The sequence below is a fragment of the Microcebus murinus genome, chromosome 18 (genome assembly GCF_040939455.1).
Source record: "Microcebus murinus isolate Inina chromosome 18, M.murinus_Inina_mat1.0, whole genome shotgun sequence".
Taxonomy (NCBI): domain Eukaryota; kingdom Metazoa; phylum Chordata; class Mammalia; order Primates; family Cheirogaleidae; genus Microcebus; species Microcebus murinus.
Window position 1 is genome coordinate 1,336,603 of NC_134121.1, and position 20,726 is coordinate 1,357,328.

A 20,726-nucleotide genomic window follows, 5' to 3' on the forward strand; every position below is an offset into this window, starting at 1 on the left:
ATACACATCCATTAGGCATGGGGTGGGTGCGCACCGACTGGGGGATGGGCGCACTTGAAGCTCTGACCCGAGGGGGGAGGCTTGGAGAGGGCAAGGCACCCGACCTTAACATTGGTACCCCCACAATACGCTGGAACAACATGAGAGGTATATGAATAAGAACACAGGGGGGGCCGGGCGCGGTGGCTCACGCCTGTAATCCTAGCTCTCTGGGAGGCCGAGGCGGGCGGATTGCTCCAGGTCAGGAGTTCGAAACCAGCCTGAGCAAGAGCGAGACCCCGTCTCTACTAAAAATAGAAAGAAATTAATTGGCCAACTAATATATATAGAAAAACACAGCCGGGCGTGGTGGTGCATGCCTGTAGTCCCAACTACTCGGGAGGCTGAGGCAGCAGGATTGCTTGAGCCCGGAGATTGAGGTTGCTGTGAGCTAGGCTGACGCCATGGCACTCACTCTAGCCTGGGCAGCAAAACGAGACTCTGTCTCAAAAAAAAAAAAAAAAAGAACACAGGGGGGAGGGCGGCACGGGCAACACATGTCACCTGAATACTTGTACTCCCATCATCTGCTTGAAAAGAGAGAGAAAAGAAAATGCAATCCTAGAGGTAAGAGACACTTTTTAAAAATAATGAATCCGAAGAGAAAAGTAAAAGGAGGCCTGTGGAGCAGGTCTGGGTGTGACTCCGGATCCCCCAACATCAGGTGCCACCACCAAAGATTCCTGCGTGTAGCCCATAGAACCCCAAAAGCAACGGGACGAGTTCTGGTCACATACTCCCTCAAAATGACATCCTGGCCTTCTTCTGGAACTCCCTCCCCTCTCAGACTCTCAAGGTTTCCTCCAGCGTGTCGGTTCCCACAGAGCAGACCTTTGGTCTGAGACCTGACAGTCCAGATGCCACGCATGCTGCCGCGTGGCGGCGGTGTCGCGGCTTGGGACAAGAGGAGGCCCCACGGTGCGGGCTGGGGCGCCAGGCACCGCGCGGGCGCTGAGGGTGGGGGTGACCCCCACCCCGGGCCGCCGCCTCGCTCCCAGAAAGGGGACAGAACAAGAGGCAAGAAAAAAAAAAAAAAAGCAGCAGCCTGTGGCACCCGGTATTCCCAGGCGGTCTCCCATCCAAGTACTAACCAGGCCCGACCCTGCTTAGCTTCCGAGACCAGACGAGATCGGGGGCGTTCAGGGTGGTGTGGCCCTAGACCGCGGCGGAGGGCGCCCCTGCCCCGCTCGAGAAGCCGAGCCTCTCTGGGCTTCCCCGCCGCCGCCTCCCGCCCCAGGCCCCGCGCCGGGCCGGGCCGGGCCGGTTGAGTTCGCCGGCCGGGTCCCGCTGGCTCCCAGGGACGGGGGTGATGGGCGGGGCGGGGCGGGGCGGGGCGGGGTGGGGGGCTGTCTCTCTATACACACACACACACACTCACACTCACTCACACTCACACAAGATGCGCCTCCACGGCTGGACTCGCCAAGGTGGAGCCCTCCCAGCCCCCCTCGTCTCCTCGCCCGGCCTCCTTCACCTACCCGCTGCCCACCCCCAGCGCGTCGCTGCCGCTGACTGCGCACGCGCGGGACGCTCGCCCTTTGACCCCAGCCAGGGGCCGCCCTCCCCCACAACCCCTTTCAGCTGCGCCCCCCCCTCGCCCTGTGGGTGGGCTGCCGCCTATTCCCCCGGGCCAGGGCTGGGGCACAGCCAGTGTCTGGGGCGTCTCTCTCTGGGGATGTGTCCCATGGGTGGGGTGGGGTGGCGTGGTTTGGGGGGCGCTGAAGAAATCAGTCCCCTCCATCTCCTACCTCTGGAAAACGCCCAAGCCCGTGGAGAACTGCCGGCACCGCTTCGTGGGGGCCGGGACCCTCCTCCGTGTCCTCCTGTGGCCCAGTCCAAGGGGCCTGGGCCTGGCCGGGGCTGCATTGGACCCCGACCACCCTGGCGTGTGGACTCGCTAAAAATCGGCCATTAGATATTGGATTCCAGCTTCCTGGAGGTCATTTCACTAATGAGTGCACCGGAAAGAGTTTCCTAATCCATCTGTGAGGGTGGCAACTGAAAGAGAATTTTAAAGCTGACAGAATAGGCGAGGGAAGGCATAGGAGATTTCCACACCCAGCAAGGAAGACTTTCCCGAAATGGAAGAAAGAAACGAGCAAACAGAGACACCGGTAGCCCGCCCGGAAAAGAGTCTGCCCCTGAGAGAAAGCACCCTGACCAGGTTCACCCGTGGGTGGGTGGCGAGCCAGCGGCATTCAGAAGAGCGAGGCCCGCAGTCTGTGCGGAAGACACCTGCGCTCGGGTGTGTGTGGCGGCGGTGTGTGTGGCGGCGCGATTCACAAGCAGCTCTAGATGTTAAACCAAGGAGAAGCCAGGGAGTTCCCAACGCCCCAGGTGTCCTCAGCCCACGACTGGCTGCTGTGGGAATGCGAAGCCCGGCTCCTTGTCTCAGAGCGGGGTTCCCAGGAGGATCAGGCTGAAGCTGGGACTTGGCCTCAAAGTGTCCCCTCGCATAGCCACCCCCTTCCCCTTCCTGCTCCTCTACTCCTGGTGCCCCTCCATCCAGGGGCCAGACCTTAAAGAGTCACCGCAAGAGAATCCTGGTCCCAAAGGAGCCTTCTGGGGGACCGGTGCTGAGAGAGGTTGTGGGCATGGCCCGCTGGGGCTCTGCCCGACCCAGGGCTGAGAGATGCCACCTCCCAGCTCTGGGTCCCTGCAGGAAGTGTTGGCAAGCACAGGGCCGGTCCTCCAAAGGCCCAGGTGCAGGGAGCCCAGGCCAAGCAGCCTGTGGAAGAAGCCACTTGCCGTGCCACCCCGGGAACAGGACTGCAGGCCCCGGCCCTTCCCACCTCCTCCTCCTCCTCCTCCGCCCCGCACCCCCCCCCCCCGACATGGCACAGGGCTCAGAGACACCTCAGACTCTTGCTACCCAAAGTGCAAAGGGCATCAGTTGCTCCTCCAAACCCCCCGCCCAGCAGACCGCGTTGTCCAGCCAGCCCCCGGGCCTCCCTGGGGTGCCCAGCACAAAAGTGCAGACACCCACCGGACCCTCAGTCTCAGTTTTCGGAGGTTTTTGCCACTCTAAGGACCCGCAGGCCAGCTGGGCCTTCGGGCAGGACAGAGAGCCCCGGAATCCGACGTGGAGAGCTGCGTGTACGTCCGCATCAGGAGGCGGTCCCCACCTCCGCGGCTCTCCCCTTGCGGGGAGCGGCAGCCCAGCCGGCAGCCGCAGGGCCTCAGGGAAGACACCAGGCTGGGCCCCCGCGGCACAGCGGGGGCACGTCCCCCGCACTCACGCGACTTAGGGACGGCTGCTGGAGACTGCTGCGGCCACCCTGCTGCCGGGTTTCTGGAGGGCTTCCTGGAAGCAGCATCCACACCAAGCCCTTGGAAGGCCCAGGCGACGGAGGAGCCGGTCAGGCAGGGGCCGAGGACGGTGAGAGGCCGGGCGGGAAGGAGCGTGTCAGGCAGGGGCAGAGGACGGTGACCGGCCGGGCGGGGAGGAGCCGGTCAGGCGGGGGCCCAGGACAGTGACGGGCCTGGCCGGGGAGGAGTGCGTCAGGCAGGGGCAGAGGAGACGGGCTGGGTAAGGGTTAGGGTTACAGTTAGGGCACAATTCACAATCCCAAAGACGTGGAAGCGACCCGAGTGCCCATCCATCCAGGAGTGCATCAATAAAATGTGGCGCGTGGACACCACGGAGTGCCATTCGGCTGTGAGGAGCAGCGGTGAGAGGGCGCCTCTCGTGTTCTCCTGGCCAGAGCTGGAACCCGTTCCAGTAAGCCAAGTATCCCGAGAATGGACACACGAGCACCACGTGAGCGCGCTCACCAGCAAATTGGTACGAACGGATGGACGCCTAAGTGGACAGAGAGGAATCACCTTCATCGGGTGGGTGTCGGGCGGGTGGGGGGAGGGGAGGGGCATACACATCCATTAGGCATGGGGTGGGTGCGCACCGACTGGGGGATGGGCGCACTTGAAGCTCTGACCCGAGGGGGGAGGCTTGGAGAGGGCAAGGCACCCGACCTTAACATTGGTACCCCCACAATACGCTGGAACAACATGAGAGGTATATGAATAAGAACACAGGGGGGGCCGGGCGCGGTGGCTCACGCCTGTAATCCTAGCTCTCTGGGAGGCCGAGGCGGGCGGATTGCTCCAGGTCAGGAGTTCGAAACCAGCCTGAGCAAGAGCGAGACCCCGTCTCTACTAAAAATAGAAAGAAATTAATTGGCCAACTAATATATATAGAAAAACACAGCCGGGCGTGGTGGTGCATGCCTGTAGTCCCAACTACTCGGGAGGCTGAGGCAGCAGGATTGCTTGAGCCCGGAGATTGAGGTTGCTGTGAGCTAGGCTGACGCCATGGCACTCACTCTAGCCTGGGCAGCAAAACGAGACTCTGTCTCAAAAAAAAAAAAAAAAAGAACACAGGGGGGAGGGCGGCACGGGCAACACATGTCACCTGAATACTTGTACTCCCATCATCTGCTTGAAAAGAGAGAGAAAAGAAAATGCAATCCTAGAGGTAAGAGACACTTTTTAAAAATAATGAATCCGAAGAGAAAAGTAAAAGGAGGCCTGTGGAGCAGGTCTGGGTGTGACTCCGGATCCCCCAACATCAGGTGCCACCACCAAAGATTCCTGCGTGTAGCCCATAGAACCCCAAAAGCAACGGGACGAGTTCTGGTCACATACTCCCTCAAAATGACATCCTGGCCTTCTTCTGGAACTCCCTCCCCTCTCAGACTCTCAAGGTTTCCTCCAGCGTGTCGGTTCCCACAGAGCAGACCTTTGGTCTGAGACCTGACAGTCCAGATGCCACGCATGCTGCCGCGTGGCGGCGGTGTCGCGGCTTGGGACAAGAGGAGGCCCCACGGTGCGGGCTGGGGCGCCAGGCACCGCGCGGGCGCTGAGGGTGGGGGTGACCCCCACCCCGGGCCGCCGCCTCGCTCCCAGAAAGGGGACAGAACAAGAGGCAAGAAAAAAAAAAAAAAAGCAGCAGCCTGTGGCACCCGGTATTCCCAGGCGGTCTCCCATCCAAGTACTAACCAGGCCCGACCCTGCTTAGCTTCCGAGACCAGACGAGATCGGGGGCGTTCAGGGTGGTGTGGCCCTAGACCGCGGCGGAGGGCGCCCCTGCCCCGCTCGAGAAGCCGAGCCTCTCTGGGCTTCCCCGCCGCCGCCTCCCGCCCCAGGCCCCGCGCCGGGCCGGGCCGGGCCGGTTGAGTTCGCCGGCCGGGTCCCGCTGGCTCCCAGGGACGGGGGTGATGGGCGGGGCGGGGCGGGGCGGGGCGGGGTGGGGGGCTGTCTCTCTATACACACACACACACACTCACACTCACTCACACTCACACAAGATGCGCCTCCACGGCTGGACTCGCCAAGGTGGAGCCCTCCCAGCCCCCCTCGTCTCCTCGCCCGGCCTCCTTCACCTACCCGCTGCCCACCCCCAGCGCGTCGCTGCCGCTGACTGCGCACGCGCGGGACGCTCGCCCTTTGACCCCAGCCAGGGGCCGCCCTCCCCCACAACCCCTTTCAGCTGCGCCCCCCCCTCGCCCTGTGGGTGGGCTGCCGCCTATTCCCCCGGGCCAGGGCTGGGGCACAGCCAGTGTATGGGGCGTCTCTCTCTGGGGATGTGTCCCATGGGTGGGGTGGGGTGGCGTGGTTTGGGGGGCGCTGAAGAAATCAGTCCCCTCCATCTCCTACCTCTGGAAAACGCCCAAGCCCGTGGAGAACTGCCGGCACCGCTTCGTGGGGGCCGGGACCCTCCTCCGTGTCCTCCTGTGGCCCAGTCCAAGGGGCCTGGGCCTGGCCGGGGCTGCATTGGACCCCGACCACCCTGGCGTGTGGACTCGCTAAAAATCGGCCATTAGATATTGGATTCCAGCTTCCTGGAGGTCATTTCACTAATGAGTGCACCGGAAAGAGTTTCCTAATCCATCTGTGAGGGTGGCAACTGAAAGAGAATTTTAAAGCTGACAGAATAGGCGAGGGAAGGCATAGGAGATTTCCACACCCAGCAAGGAAGACTTTCCCGAAATGGAAGAAAGAAACGAGCAAACAGAGACACCGGTAGCCCGCCCGGAAAAGAGTCTGCCCCTGAGAGAAAGCACCCTGACCAGGTTCACCCGTGGGTGGGTGGCGAGCTAGCGGCATTCAGAAGAGCGAGGCCCGCAGTCTGTGCGGAAGACACCTGCGCTCGGGTGTGTGTGGCGGCGCGATTCACAAGCAGCTCTAGATGTTAAACCAAGGAGAAGCCAGGGAGTTCCCAACGCCCCAGGTGTCCTCAGCCCACGACTGGCTGCTGTGGGAATGCGAAGCCCGGCTCCTTGTCTCAGAGCGGGGTTCCCAGGAGGATCAGGCTGAAGCTGGGACTTGGCCTCAAAGTGTCCCCTCGCATAGCCACCCCCTTCCCCTTCCTGCTCCTCTACTCCTGGTGCCCCTCCATCCATGGGCCAGACCTTAAAGAGTCACCGCAAGAGAATCCTGGTCCCAAAGGAGCCTTCTGGGGGACCGGTGCTGAGAGAGGTTGTGGGCATGGCCCGCTGGGGCTCTGCCCGACCCAGGGCTGAGAGATGCCACCTCCCAGCTCTGGGTCCCTGCAGGAAGTGTTGGCAAGCACAGGGCCGGTCCTCCAAAGGCCCAGGTGCAGGGAGCCCAGGCCAAGCAGCCTGTGGAAGAAGCCACTTGCCGTGCCACCCCGGGAACAGGACTGCAGGCCCCGGCCCTTCCCACCTCCTCCTCCTCCTCCTCCGCCCCGCACCCCCCCCCCCCGACATGGCACAGGGCTCAGAGACACCTCAGACTCTTGCTACCCAAAGTGCAAAGGGCATCAGTTGCTCCTCCAAACCCCCCGCCCAGCAGACCGCGTTGTCCAGCCAGCCCCCGGGCCTCCCTGGGGTGCCCAGCACAAAAGTGCAGACACCCACCGGACCCTCAGTCTCAGTTTTCGGAGGTTTTTGCCACTCTAAGGACCCGCAGGCCAGCTGGGCCTTCGGGCAGGACAGAGAGCCCCGGAATCCGACGTGGAGAGCTGCGTGTATGTCCGCATCAGGAGGCGGTCCCCACCTCCGCGGCTCTCCCCTTGCGGGGAGCGGCAGCCCAGCCGGCAGCCGCAGGGCCTCAGGGAAGACACCAGGCTGGGCCCCCGCGGCACAGCGGGGGCACGTCCCCCGCACTCACGCGACTTAGGGACGGCTGCTGGAGACTGCTGCGGCCACCCTGCTGCCGGGTTTCTGGAGGGCTTCCTGGAAGCAGCATCCACACCAAGCCCTTGGAAGGCCCAGGCGACGGAGGAGCCGGTCAGGCAGGGGCCGAGGACGGTGAGAGGCCGGGCGGGAAGGAGCGTGTCAGGCAGGGGCAGAGGACGGTGACCGGCCGGGCGGGGAGGAGCCGGTCAGGCGGGGGCCCAGGACAGTGACGGGCCTGGCCGGGGAGGAGTGCGTCAGGCAGGGGCAGAGGAGACGGGCTGGGTAAGGGTTAGGGTTACAGTTAGGGCACAATTCACAATCCCAAAGACGTGGAAGCGACCCGAGTGCCCATCCATCCAGGAGTGCATCAATAAAATGTGGCGCGTGGACACCACGGAGTGCCATTCGGCTGTGAGGAGCAGCGGTGAGAGGGCGCCTCTCGTGTTCTCCTGGCCAGAGCTGGAACCCGTTCCAGTAAGCCAAGTATCCCGAGAATGGACACACGAGCACCACGTGAGCGCGCTCACCAGCAAATTGGTACGAACGGATGGACGCCTAAGTGGACAGAGAGGAATCACCTTCATCGGGTGGGTGTCGGGCGGGTGGGGGGAGGGGAGGGGCATACACATCCATTAGGCATGGGGTGGGTGCGCACCGACTGGGGGATGGGCGCACTTGAAGCTCTGACCCGAGGGGGGAGGCTTGGAGAGGGCAAGGCACCCGACCTTAACATTGGTACCCCCACAATACGCTGGAACAACATGAGAGGTATATGAATAAGAACACAGGGGGGGCCGGGCGCGGTGGCTCACGCCTGTAATCCTAGCTCTCTGGGAGGCCGAGGCGGGCGGATTGCTCCAGGTCAGGAGTTCGAAACCAGCCTGAGCAAGAGCGAGACCCCGTCTCTACTAAAAATAGAAAGAAATTAATTGGCCAACTAATATATATAGAAAAACACAGCCGGGCGTGGTGGTGCATGCCTGTAGTCCCAACTACTCGGGAGGCTGAGGCAGCAGGATTGCTTGAGCCCGGAGATTGAGGTTGCTGTGAGCTAGGCTGACGCCATGGCACTCACTCTAGCCTGGGCAGCAAAACGAGACTCTGTCTCAAAAAAAAAAAAAAAAAGAACACAGGGGGGAGGGCGGCACGGGCAACACATGTCACCTGAATACTTGTACTCCCATCATCTGCTTGAAAAGAGAGAGAAAAGAAAATGCAATCCTAGAGGTAAGAGACACTTTTTAAAAATAATGAATCCGAAGAGAAAAGTAAAAGGAGGCCTGTGGAGCAGGTCTGGGTGTGACTCCGGATCCCCCAACATCAGGTGCCACCACCAAAGATTCCTGCGTGTAGCCCATAGAACCCCAAAAGCAACGGGACGAGTTCTGGTCACATACTCCCTCAAAATGACATCCTGGCCTTCTTCTGGAACTCCCTCCCCTCTCAGACTCTCAAGGTTTCCTCCAGCGTGTCGGTTCCCACAGAGCAGACCTTTGGTCTGAGACCTGACAGTCCAGATGCCACGCATGCTGCCGCGTGGCGGCGGTGTCGCGGCTTGGGACAAGAGGAGGCCCCACGGTGCGGGCTGGGGCGCCAGGCACCGCGCGGGCGCTGAGGGTGGGGGTGACCCCCACCCCGGGCCGCCGCCTCGCTCCCAGAAAGGGGACAGAACAAGAGGCAAGAAAAAAAAAAAAAAGCAGCAGCCTGTGGCACCCGGTATTCCCAGGCGGTCTCCCATCCAAGTACTAACCAGGCCCGACCCTGCTTAGCTTCCGAGACCAGACGAGATCGGGGGCGTTCAGGGTGGTGTGGCCCTAGACCGCGGCGGAGGGCGCCCCTGCCCCGCTCGAGAAGCCGAGCCTCTCTGGGCTTCCCCGCCGCCGCCTCCCGCCCCAGGCCCCGCGCCGGGCCGGGCCGGGCCGGTTGAGTTCGCCGGCCGGGTCCCGCTGGCTCCCAGGGACGGGGGTGATGGGCGGGGCGGGGCGGGGCGGGGCGGGGTGGGGGGCTGTCTCTCTATACACACACACACACACTCACACTCACTCACACTCACACAAGATGCGCCTCCACGGCTGGACTCGCCAAGGTGGAGCCCTCCCAGCCCCCCTCGTCTCCTCGCCCGGCCTCCTTCACCTACCCGCTGCCCACCCCCAGCGCGTCGCTGCCGCTGACTGCGCACGCGCGGGACGCTCGCCCTTTGACCCCAGCCAGGGGCCGCCCTCCCCCACAACCCCTTTCAGCTGCGCCCCCCCCTCGCCCTGTGGGTGGGCTGCCGCCTATTCCCCCGGGCCAGGGCTGGGGCACAGCCAGTGTATGGGGCGTCTCTCTCTGGGGATGTGTCCCATGGGTGGGGTGGGGTGGCGTGGTTTGGGGGGCGCTGAAGAAATCAGTCCCCTCCATCTCCTACCTCTGGAAAACGCCCAAGCCCGTGGAGAACTGCCGGCACCGCTTCGTGGGGGCCGGGACCCTCCTCCGTGTCCTCCTGTGGCCCAGTCCAAGGGGCCTGGGCCTGGCCGGGGCTGCATTGGACCCCGACCACCCTGGCGTGTGGACTCGCTAAAAATCGGCCATTAGATATTGGATTCCAGCTTCCTGGAGGTCATTTCACTAATGAGTGCACCGGAAAGAGTTTCCTAATCCATCTGTGAGGGTGGCAACTGAAAGAGAATTTTAAAGCTGACAGAATAGGCGAGGGAAGGCATAGGAGATTTCCACACCCAGCAAGGAAGACTTTCCCGAAATGGAAGAAAGAAACGAGCAAACAGAGACACCGGTAGCCCGCCCGGAAAAGAGTCTGCCCCTGAGAGAAAGCACCCTGACCAGGTTCACCCGTGGGTGGGTGGCGAGCCAGCGGCATTCAGAAGAGCGAGGCCCGCAGTCTGTGCGGAAGACACCTGCGCTCGGGTGTGTGTGGCGGCGGTGTGTGTGGCGGCGCGATTCACAAGCAGCTCTAGATGTTAAACCAAGGAGAAGCCAGGGAGTTCCCAACGCCCCAGGTGTCCTCAGCCCACGACTGGCTGCTGTGGGAATGCGAAGCCCGGCTCCTTGTCTCAGAGCGGGGTTCCCAGGAGGATCAGGCTGAAGCTGGGACTTGGCCTCAAAGTGTCCCCTCGCATGGCCACCCCCTTCCCCTTCCTGCTCCTCTACTCCTGGTGCCCCTCCATCCAGGGGCCAGACCTTAAAGAGTCACCGCAAGAGAATCCTGGTCCCAAAGGAGCATTCTGGGGGACCGGTGCTGAGAGAGGTTGTGGGCATGGCCCGCTGGGGCTCTGCCCGACCCAGGGCTGAGAGATGCCACCTCCCAGCTCTGGGTCCCTGCAGGAAGTGTTGGCAAGCACAGGGCCGGTCCTCCAAAGGCCCAGGTGCAGGGAGCCAAGGCCAAGCAGCCTGTGGAAGAAGCCACTTGCCGTGCCACCCCGGGAACAGGACTGCAGGCCCCGGCCCTTCCCACCTCCTCCTCCTCCTCCTCCTCCAACTCCCCCCCGCCCCACCCCCACAGGGCACAGGGCTCAGAGACACCTCAGACTCTTGCTACCCAAAGTGCAAAGGGCATCAGTTGCTCCTCCAACCCCCCCCCCCCGCCCAGCAGACCACGTTGTCCAGCCAGCCCCCGGGCCTCCCTGGGGTGCCCAGCACAAAAGTGCAGACACCCACCGGACCCTCAGTCTCAGTTTTCGGAGGTTTTTGCCACTCTAAGGACCCGCAGGCCAGCTGGGCCTTCGGGCAGTACAGAGAGCCCCGGAATCCGACGTGGAGAGCTGCGTGTACGTCCCCATCATGATGCGGTCCCCACCTCCGCGGCTCTCCCCTTGCGGGGAGCGGCAGCCCAGCCGGCAGCCGCAGGGCCTCAGGGAAGACACCAGGCTGGGCCCCCGCGGCACAGCTGGGGCACGTCCCCCGCACTCACGCGACTTAGGGACGGCTGCTGGAGACTGCTGCGGCCACCCTGCTGCCGGGTTTCTGGAGGGCTTCCTGGAAGCAGCATCCACACCAAGCCCTTGGAAGGCCCAGGCGACGGAGGAGCCGGTCAGGCAGGGGCCGAGGACGGTGAGAGGCCGGGCGGGAAGGAGCGTGTCAGGCAGGGGCAGAGGACGGTGACCGGCCGGGCGGGGAGGAGCCGGTCAGGCGGGGGCCCAGGACAGTGACGGGCCTGGCCGGGGAGGAGTGCGTCAGGCAGGGGCAGAGGAGACGGGCTGGGTAAGGGTTAGGGTTACAGTTAGGGCACAATTCACAATCCCAAAGACGTGGAAGCGACCCGAGTGCCCATCCATCCAGGAGTGCATCAATAAAATGTGGCGCGTGGACACCACGGAGTGCCATTCGGCTGTGAGGAGCAGCGGTGAGAGGGCGCCTCTCGTGTTCTCCTGGCCAGAGCTGGAACCCGTTCCAGTAAGCCAAGTATCCCGAGAATGGACACACGAGCACCACGTGAGCGCGCTCACCAGCAAATTGGTACGAACGGATGGACGCCTAAGTGGACAGAGAGGAATCACCTTCATCGGGTGGGTGTCGGGCGGGTGGGGGGAGGGGAGGGGCATACACATCCATTAGGCATGGGGTGGGTGCGCACCGACTGGGGGATGGGCGCACTTGAAGCTCTGACCCGAGGGGGGAGGCTTGGAGAGGGCAAGGCACCCGACCTTAACATTGGTACCCCCACAATACGCTGGAACAACATGAGAGGTATATGAATAAGAACACAGGGGGGGCCGGGCGCGGTGGCTCACGCCTGTAATCCTAGCTCTCTGGGAGGCCGAGGCGGGCGGATTGCTCCAGGTCAGGAGTTCGAAACCAGCCTGAGCAAGAGCGAGACCCCGTCTCTACTAAAAATAGAAAGAAATTAATTGGCCAACTAATATATATAGAAAAACACAGCCGGGCGTGGTGGTGCATGCCTGTAGTCCCAACTACTCGGGAGGCTGAGGCAGCAGGATTGCTTGAGCCCGGAGATTGAGGTTGCTGTGAGCTAGGCTGACGCCATGGCACTCACTCTAGCCTGGGCAGCAAAACGAGACTCTGTCTCAAAAAAAAAAAAAAAAAGAACACAGGGGGGAGGGCGGCACGGGCAACACATGTCACCTGAATACTTGTACTCCCATCATCTGCTTGAAAAGAGAGAGAAAAGAAAATGCAATCCTAGAGGTAAGAGACACTTTTTAAAAATAATGAATCCGAAGAGAAAAGTAAAAGGAGGCCTGTGGAGCAGGTCTGGGTGTGACTCCGGATCCCCCAACATCAGGTGCCACCACCAAAGATTCCTGCGTGTAGCCCATAGAACCCCAAAAGCAACGGGACGAGTTCTGGTCACATACTCCCTCAAAATGACATCCTGGCCTTCTTCTGGAACTCCCTCCCCTCTCAGACTCTCAAGGTTTCCTCCAGCGTGTCGGTTCCCACAGAGCAGACCTTTGGTCTGAGACCTGACAGTCCAGATGCCACGCATGCTGCCGCGTGGCGGCGGTGTCGCGGCTTGGGACAAGAGGAGGCCCCACGGTGCGGGCTGGGGCGCCAGGCACCGCGCGGGCGCTGAGGGTGGGGGTGACCCCCACCCCGGGCCGCCGCCTCGCTCCCAGAAAGGGGACAGAACAAGAGGCAAGAAAAAAAAAAAAAAGCAGCAGCCTGTGGCACCCGGTATTCCCAGGCGGTCTCCCATCCAAGTACTAACCAGGCCCGACCCTGCTTAGCTTCCGAGACCAGACGAGATCGGGGGCGTTCAGGGTGGTGTGGCCCTAGACCGCGGCGGAGGGCGCCCCTGCCCCGCTCGAGAAGCCGAGCCTCTCTGGGCTTCCCCGCCGCCGCCTCCCGCCCCAGGCCCCGCGCCGGGCCGGGCCGGGCCGGTTGAGTTCGCCGGCCGGGTCCCGCTGGCTCCCAGGGACGGGGGTGATGGGCGGGGCGGGGCGGGGCGGGGCGGGGTGGGGGGCTGTCTCTCTATACACACACACACACACTCACACTCACTCACACTCACACAAGATGCGCCTCCACGGCTGGACTCGCCAAGGTGGAGCCCTCCCAGCCCCCCTCGTCTCCTCGCCCGGCCTCCTTCACCTACCCGCTGCCCACCCCCAGCGCGTCGCTGCCGCTGACTGCGCACGCGCGGGACGCTCGCCCTTTGACCCCAGCCAGGGGCCGCCCTCCCCCACAACCCCTTTCAGCTGCGCCCCCCCCTCGCCCTGTGGGTGGGCTGCCGCCTATTCCCCCGGGCCAGGGCTGGGGCACAGCCAGTGTCTGGGGCGTCTCTCTCTGGGGATGTGTCCCATGGGTGGGGTGGGGTGGCGTGGTTTGGGGGGCGCTGAAGAAATCAGTCCCCTCCATCTCCTACCTCTGGAAAACGCCCAAGCCCGTGGAGAACTGCCGGCACCGCTTCGTGGGGGCCGGGACCCTCCTCCGTGTCCTCCTGTGGCCCAGTCCAAGGGGCCTGGGCCTGGCCGGGGCTGCATTGGACCCCGACCACCCTGGCGTGTGGACTCGCTAAAAATCGGCCATTAGATATTGGATTCCAGCTTCCTGGAGGTCATTTCACTAATGAGTGCACCGGAAAGAGTTTCCTAATCCATCTGTGAGGGTGGCAACTGAAAGAGAATTTTAAAGCTGACAGAATAGGCGAGGGAAGGCATAGGAGATTTCCACACCCAGCAAGGAAGACTTTCCCGAAATGGAAGAAAGAAACGAGCAAACAGAGACACCGGTAGCCCGCCCGGAAAAGAGTCTGCCCCTGAGAGAAAGCACCCTGACCAGGTTCACCCGTGGGTGGGTGGCGAGCCAGCGGCATTCAGAAGAGCGAGGCCCGCAGTCTGTGCGGAAGACACCTGCGCTCGGGTGTGTGTGGCGGCGGTGTGTGTGGCGGCGCGATTCACAAGCAGCTCTAGATGTTAAACCAAGGAGAAGCCAGGGAGTTCCCAACGCCCCAGGTGTCCTCAGCCCACGACTGGCTGCTGTGGGAATGCGAAGCCCGGCTCCTTGTCTCAGAGCGGGGTTCCCAGGAGGATCAGGCTGAAGCTGGGACTTGGCCTCAAAGTGTCCCCTCGCATAGCCACCCCCTTCCCCTTCCTGCTCCTCTACTCCTGGTGCCCCTCCATCCAGGGGCCAGACCTTAAAGAGTCACCGCAAGAGAATCCTGGTCCCAAAGGAGCCTTCTGGGGGACCGGTGCTGAGAGAGGTTGTGGGCATGGCCCGCTGGGGCTCTGCCCGACCCAGGGCTGAGAGATGCCACCTCCCAGCTCTGGGTCCCTGCAGGAAGTGTTGGCAAGCACAGGGCCGGTCCTCCAAAGGCCCAGGTGCAGGGAGCCCAGGCCAAGCAGCCTGTGGAAGAAGCCACTTGCCGTGCCACCCCGGGAACAGGACTGCAGGCCCCGGCCCTTCCCACCTCCTCCTCCTCCTCCTCCGCCCCGCACCCCCCCCCCCCGACATGGCACAGGGCTCAGAGACACCTCAGACTCTTGCTACCCAAAGTGCAAAGGGCATCAGTTGCTCCTCCAAACCCCCCGCCCAGCAGACCGCGTTGTCCAGCCAGCCCCCGGGCCTCCCTGGGGTGCCCAGCACAAAAGTGCAGACACCCACCGGACCCTCAGTCTCAGTTTTCGGAGGTTTTTGCCACTCTAAGGACCCGCAGGCCAGCTGGGCCTTCGGGCAGGACAGAGAGCCCCGGAATCCGACGTGGAGAGCTGCGTGTACGTCCGCATCAGGAGGCGGTCCCCACCTCCGCGGCTCTCCCCTTGCGGGGAGCGGCAGCCCAGCCGGCAGCCGCAGGGCCTCAGGGAAGACACCAGGCTGGGCCCCCGCGGCACAGCGGGGGCACGTCCCCCGCACTCACGCGACTTAGGGACGGCTGCTGGAGACTGCTGCGGCCACCCTGCTGCCGGGTTTCTGGAGGGCTTCCTGGAAGCAGCATCCACACCAAGCCCTTGGAAGGCCCAGGCGACGGAGGAGCCGGTCAGGCAGGGGCCGAGGACGGTGAGAGGCCGGGCGGGAAGGAGCGTGTCAGGCAGGGGCAGAGGACGGTGACCGGCCGGGCGGGGAGGAGCCGGTCAGGCGGGGGCCCAGGACAGTGACGGGCCTGGCCGGGGAGGAGTGCGTCAGGCAGGGGCAGAGGAGACGGGCTGGGTAAGGGTTAGGGTTACAGTTAGGGCACAATTCACAATCCCAAAGACGTGGAAGCGACCCGAGTGCCCATCCATCCAGGAGTGCATCAATAAAATGTGGCGCGTGGACACCACGGAGTGCCATTCGGCTGTGAGGAGCAGCGGTGAGAGGGCGCCTCTCGTGTTCTCCTGGCCAGAGCTGGAACCCGTTCCAGTAAGCCAAGTATCCCGAGAATGGACACACGAGCACCACGTGAGCGCGCTCACCAGCAAATTGGTACGAACGGATGGACGCCTAAGTGGACAGAGAGGAATCACCTTCATCGGGTGGGTGTCGGGCGGGTGGGGGGAGGGGAGGGGCATACACATCCATTAGGCATGGGGTGGGTGCGCACCGACTGGGGGATGGGCGCACTTGAAGCTCTGACCCGAGGGGGGAGGCTTGGAGAGGGCAAGGCACCCGACCTTAACATTGGTACCCCCACAATACGCTGGAACAACATGAGAGGTATATGAATAAGAACACAGGGGGGGCCGGGCGCGGTGGCTCACGCCTGTAATCCTAGCTCTCTGGGAGGCCGAGGCGGGCGGATTGCTCCAGGTCAGGAGTTCGAAACCAGCCTGAGCAAGAGCGAGACCCCGTCTCTACTAAAAATAGAAAGAAATTAATTGGCCAACTAATATATATAGAAAAACACAGCCGGGCGTGGTGGTGCATGCCTGTAGTCCCAACTACTCGGGAGGCTGAGGCAGCAGGATTGCTTGAGCCCGGAGATTGAGGTTGCTGTGAGCTAGGCTGACGCCATGGCACTCACTCTAGCCTGGGCAGCAAAACGAGACTCTGTCTCAAAAAAAAAAAAAAAAAGAACACAGGGGGGAGGGCGGCACGGGCAACACATGTCACCTGAATACTTGTACTCCCATCATCTGCTTGAAAAGAGAGAGAAAAGAAAATGCAATCCTAGAGGTAAGAGACACTTTTTAAAAATAATGAATCCGAAGAGAAAAGTAAAAGGAGGCCTGTGGAGCAGGTCTGGGTGTGACTCCGGATCCCCCAACATCAGGTGCCACCACCAAAGATTCCTGCGTGTAGCCCATAGAACCCCAAAAGCAACGGGACGAGTTCTGGTCACATACTCCCTCAAAATGACATCCTGGCCTTCTTCTGGAACTCCCTCCCCTCTCAGACTCTCAAGGTTTCCTCCAGCGTGTCGGTTCCCACAGAGCAGACCTTTGGTCTGAGACCTGACAGTCCAGATGCCACGCATGCTGCCGCGTGGCGGCGGTGTCGCGGCTTGGGACAAGAGGAGGCCCCACGGTGCGGGCTGGGGCGCCAGGCACCGCGCGGGCGCTGAGGGTGGGGGTGACCCCCACCCCGGGCCGCCGCCTCGCTCCCAGAAAGGGGACAGAACAAGAGGCAAGAAAAAAAAAAAAAAAGCAGCAGCCTGTGGCACCCGGTATTCCCAGGCGGTCTCCCATCCAAGTACTAACCAGGCCCGACCCTGCTTAGCTTCCGAGACCAGACGAGATCGGGGGCGTTCAGGGTGGTGTGGCCCTAGACGGCGGCGGAGGGCGCCCCTGCCCCGCTCGAGAAGCCGAGCCTCTCTGGGCTTCCCCGCCGCCGCCTCCCGCCCCAGGCCCCGCGCCGGGCCGGGCCGGGCCGGTTGAGTTCGCCGGCCGGGTCCCGCTGGCTCCCAGGGACCGGGGTGATGGGCGGGGCGGGGCGGGGCGGGGCGGGGTGGGGGGCTGTCTCTCTATACACACACACACACACTCACACTCACTCACACTCACACAAGATGCGCCTCCACGGCTGGACTCGCCAAGGTGGAGCCCTCCCAGCCCCCCTCGTCTCCTCGCCCGGCCTCCTTCACCTACCCGCTGCCCACCCCCAGCGCGTCGCTGCCGCTGACTGCGCACGCGCGGGACGCTCGCCCTTTGACCCCAGCCAGGGGCCGCCCTCCCCCACAACCCCTTTCAGCTGCGCCCCCCCCTCGCCCTGTGGGTGGGCTGCCGCCTATTCCCCCGGGCCAGGGCTGGGGCACAGCCAGTGTATGGGGCGTCTCTCTCTGGGGATGTGTCCCATGGGTGGGGTGGGGTGGCGTGGTTTGGGGGGCGCTGAAGAAATCAGTCCCCTCCATCTCCTACCTCTGGAAAACGCCCAAGCCCGTGGAGAACTGCCGGCACCGCTTCGTGGGGGCCGGGACCCTCCTCCGTGTCCTCCTGTGGCCCAGTCCAAGGGGCCTGGGCCTGGCCGGGGCTGCATTGGACCCCGACCACCCTGGCGTGTGGACTCGCTAAAAATCGGCCATTAGATATTGGATTCCAGCTTCCTGGAGGTCATTTCACTAATGAGTGCACCGGAAAGAGTTTCCTAATCCATCTGTGAGGGTGGCAACTGAAAGAGAATTTTAAAGCTGACAGAATAGGCGAGGGAAGGCATAGGAGATTTCCACACCCAGCAAGGAAGACTTTCCCGAAATGGAAGAAAGAAACGAGCAAACAGAGACACCGGTAGCCCGCCCGGAAAAGAGTCTGCCCCTGAGAGAAAGCACCCTGACCAGGTTCACCCGTGGGTGGGTGGCGAGCCAGCGGCATTCAGAAGAGCGAGGCCCGCAGTCTGTGCGGAAGACACCTGCGCTCGGGTGTGTGTGGCGGCGGTGTGTGTGGCGGCGCGATTCACAAGCAGCTCTAGATGTTAAACCAAGGAGAAGCCAGGGAGTTCCCAACGCCCCAGGTGTCCTCAGCCCACGACTGGCTGCTGTGGGAATGCGAAGCCCGGCTCCTTGTCTCAGAGCGGGGTTCCCAGGAGGATCAGGCTGAAGCTGGGACTTGGCCTCAAAGTGTCCCCTCGCATAGCCACCCCCTTCCCCTTCCTGCTCCTCTACTCCTGGTGCCCCTCCATCCAGGGGCCAGACCTTAAAGAGTCACCGCAAGAGAATCCTGGTCCCAAAGGAGCCTTCTGGGGGACCGGTGCTGAGAGAGGTTGTGGGCATGGCCCGCTGGGGCTCTGCCCGACCCAGGGCTGAGAGATGCCACCTCCCAGCTCTGGGTCCCTGCAGGAAGTGTTGGCAAGCACAGGGCCGGTCCTCCAAAGGCCCAGGTGCAGGGAGCCCAGGCCAAGCAGCCTGTGGAAGAAGCCACTTGCCGTGCCACCCCGGGAACAGGACTGCAGGCCCCGGCCCTTCCCACCTCCTCCTCCTCCTCCTCCGCCCCGCACCCCCCCCCCCGACATGGCACAGGGCTCAGAGACACCTCAGACTCTTGCTACCCAAAGTGCAAAGGGCATCAGTTGCTCCTCCAAACCCCCCGCCCAGCAGACCGCGTTGTCCAGCCAGCCCCCGGGCCTCCCTGGGGTGCCCAGCACAAAAGTGCAGACACCCACCGGACCCTCAGTCTCAGTTTTCGGAGGTTTTTGCCACTCTAAGGACCCGCAGGCCAGCTGGGCCTTCGGGCAGGACAGAGAGCCCCGGAATCCGACGTGGAGAGCTGCGTGTACGTCCGCATCAGGAGGCGGTCCCCACCTCCGCGGCTCTCCCCTTGCGGGGAGCGGCAGCCCAGCCGGCAGCCGCAGGGCCTCAGGGAAGACACCAGGCTGGGCCCCCGCGGCACAGCGGGGGCACGTCCCCCGCACTCACGCGACTTAGGGACGGCTGCTGGAGACTGCTGCGGCCACCCTGCTGCCGGGTTTCTGGAGGGCTTCCTGGAAGCAGCATCCACACCAAGCCCTTGGAAGGCCCAGGCGACGGAGGAGCCGGTCAGGCAGGGGCCGAGGACGGTGAGAGGCCGGGCGGGAAGGAGCGTGTCAGGCAGGGGCAGAGGACGGTGACCGGCCGGGCGGGGAGGAGCCGGTCAGGCGGGGGCCCAGGACAGTGACGGGCCTGGCCGGGGAGGAGTGCGTCAGGCAGGGGCAGAGGAGACGGGCTGGGTAAGGGTTAGGGTTACAGTTAGGGCACAATTCACAATCCCAAAGACGTGGAAGCGACCCGAGTGCCCATCCATCCAGGAGTGCATCAATAAAATGTGGCGCGTGGACACCACGGAGTGCCATTCGGCTGTGAGGAGCAGCGGTGAGAGGGCGCCTCTCGTGTTCTCCTGGCCAGAGCTGGAACCCGTTCCAGTAAGCCAAGTATCCCGAGAATGGACACACGAGCACCACGTGAGCGCGCTCACCAGCAAATTGGTACGAACGGATGGACGCCTAAGTGGACAGAGAGGAATCACCTTCATCGGGTGGGTGTCGGGCGGGTGGGGGGAGGGGAGGGGCATACACATCCATTAGGCATGGGGTGGGTGCGCACCGACTGGGGGATGGGCGCACTTGAAGCTCTGACCCGAGGGGGGAGGCTTGGAGAGGGCAAGGCACCCGACCTTAACATTGGTACCCCCACAATACGCTGGAACAACATGAGAGGTATATGAATAAGAACACAGGGGGGGCCGGGCGCGGTGGCTCACGCCTGTAATCCTAGCTCTCTGGGAGGCCGAGGCGGGCGGATTGCTCCAGGTCAGGAGTTCGAAACCAGCCTGAGCAAGAGCGAGACCCCGTCTCTACTAAAAATAGAAAGAAATTAATTGGCCAACTAATATATATAGAAAAACACAGCCGGGCGTGGTGGTGCATGCCTGTAGTCCCAACTACTCGGGAGGCTGAGGCAGCAGGATTGCTTGAGCCCGGAGATTGAGGTTGCTGTGAGCTAGGCTGACGCCATGGCACTCACTCTAGCCTGGGCAGCAAAACGAGACTCTGTCTCAAAAAAAAAAAAAAAAAGAACACAGGGGGGAGGGCGGCACGGGCAACACATGTCACCTGAATACTTGTACTCCCATCATCTGCTTGAAAAGAGAGAGAAAAGAAAATGCAATCCTAGAGGTAAGAGACACTTTTTAAAAATAATGAATCCGAAGAGAAAAGTAAAAGGAGGCCTGTGGAGCAGGTCTGGGTGTGACTCCGGATCCCCCAACATCAGGTGCCACCACCAAAGATTCCTGCATGTAGCCCATAGAACCCCAAAAGCAACGGGACGAGTTCTGGTCACATACTCCCTCAAAATGACATCCTGGCCTTCTTCTGGAACTCCCTCCCCTCTCAGACTCTCAAGGTTTCCTCCAGCGTGTCGGTTCCCACAGAGCAGACCTTTGGTCTGAGACCTGACAGTCCAGATGCCACGCATGCTGCCGCGTGGCGGCGGTGTCGCGGCTTGGGACAAGAGGAGGCCCCACGGTGCGGGCTGGGGCGCCAGGCACCGCGCGGGCGCTGAGGGTGGGGGTGACCCCCACCCCGGGCCGCCGCCTCGCTCCCAGAAAGGGGACAGAACAAGAGGCAAGAAAAAAAAAAAAAAAGCAGCAGCCTGTGGCACCCGGTATTCCCAGGCGGTCTCCCATCCAAGTACTAACCAGGCCCGACCCTGCTTAGCTTCCGAGACCAGACGAGATCGGGGGCGTTCAGGGTGGTGTGGCCCTAGAC

The 20,726-nt window shown here is 62.7% G+C and overlaps 6 non-coding genes across 6 annotated transcripts; all 6 read right to left on the reverse strand.

The window, feature by feature from the left end:
* Positions 1 to 1,081: 1,081 nt before the first annotated feature.
* Positions 1,082 to 1,200, reverse strand: LOC142861990 (5S ribosomal RNA). The gene has a single exon (XR_012913135.1). It is a non-coding gene; the product is annotated as a 5S ribosomal RNA (ribosomal RNA).
* A 3,788-nt stretch (positions 1,201 to 4,988) lies between these two features.
* On the reverse strand, positions 4,989 to 5,107 carry LOC142861991 (5S ribosomal RNA). Its single transcript, XR_012913136.1, has one exon. It is a non-coding gene; the product is annotated as a 5S ribosomal RNA (ribosomal RNA).
* Positions 5,108 to 8,879: 3,772 nt separating this feature from the next.
* On the reverse strand, positions 8,880 to 8,998 carry LOC142861992 (5S ribosomal RNA). The gene has a single exon (XR_012913138.1). It is a non-coding gene; the product is annotated as a 5S ribosomal RNA (ribosomal RNA).
* A 3,796-nt stretch (positions 8,999 to 12,794) lies between these two features.
* LOC142861993 (5S ribosomal RNA) lies at positions 12,795 to 12,913 on the reverse strand. Its single transcript, XR_012913139.1, has one exon. It is a non-coding gene; the product is annotated as a 5S ribosomal RNA (ribosomal RNA).
* Positions 12,914 to 16,701: 3,788 nt separating this feature from the next.
* On the reverse strand, positions 16,702 to 16,820 carry LOC142861994 (5S ribosomal RNA). The gene has a single exon (XR_012913140.1). It is a non-coding gene; the product is annotated as a 5S ribosomal RNA (ribosomal RNA).
* Positions 16,821 to 20,607: 3,787 nt separating this feature from the next.
* On the reverse strand, positions 20,608 to 20,726 carry LOC142861995 (5S ribosomal RNA). The gene has a single exon (XR_012913141.1). It is a non-coding gene; the product is annotated as a 5S ribosomal RNA (ribosomal RNA).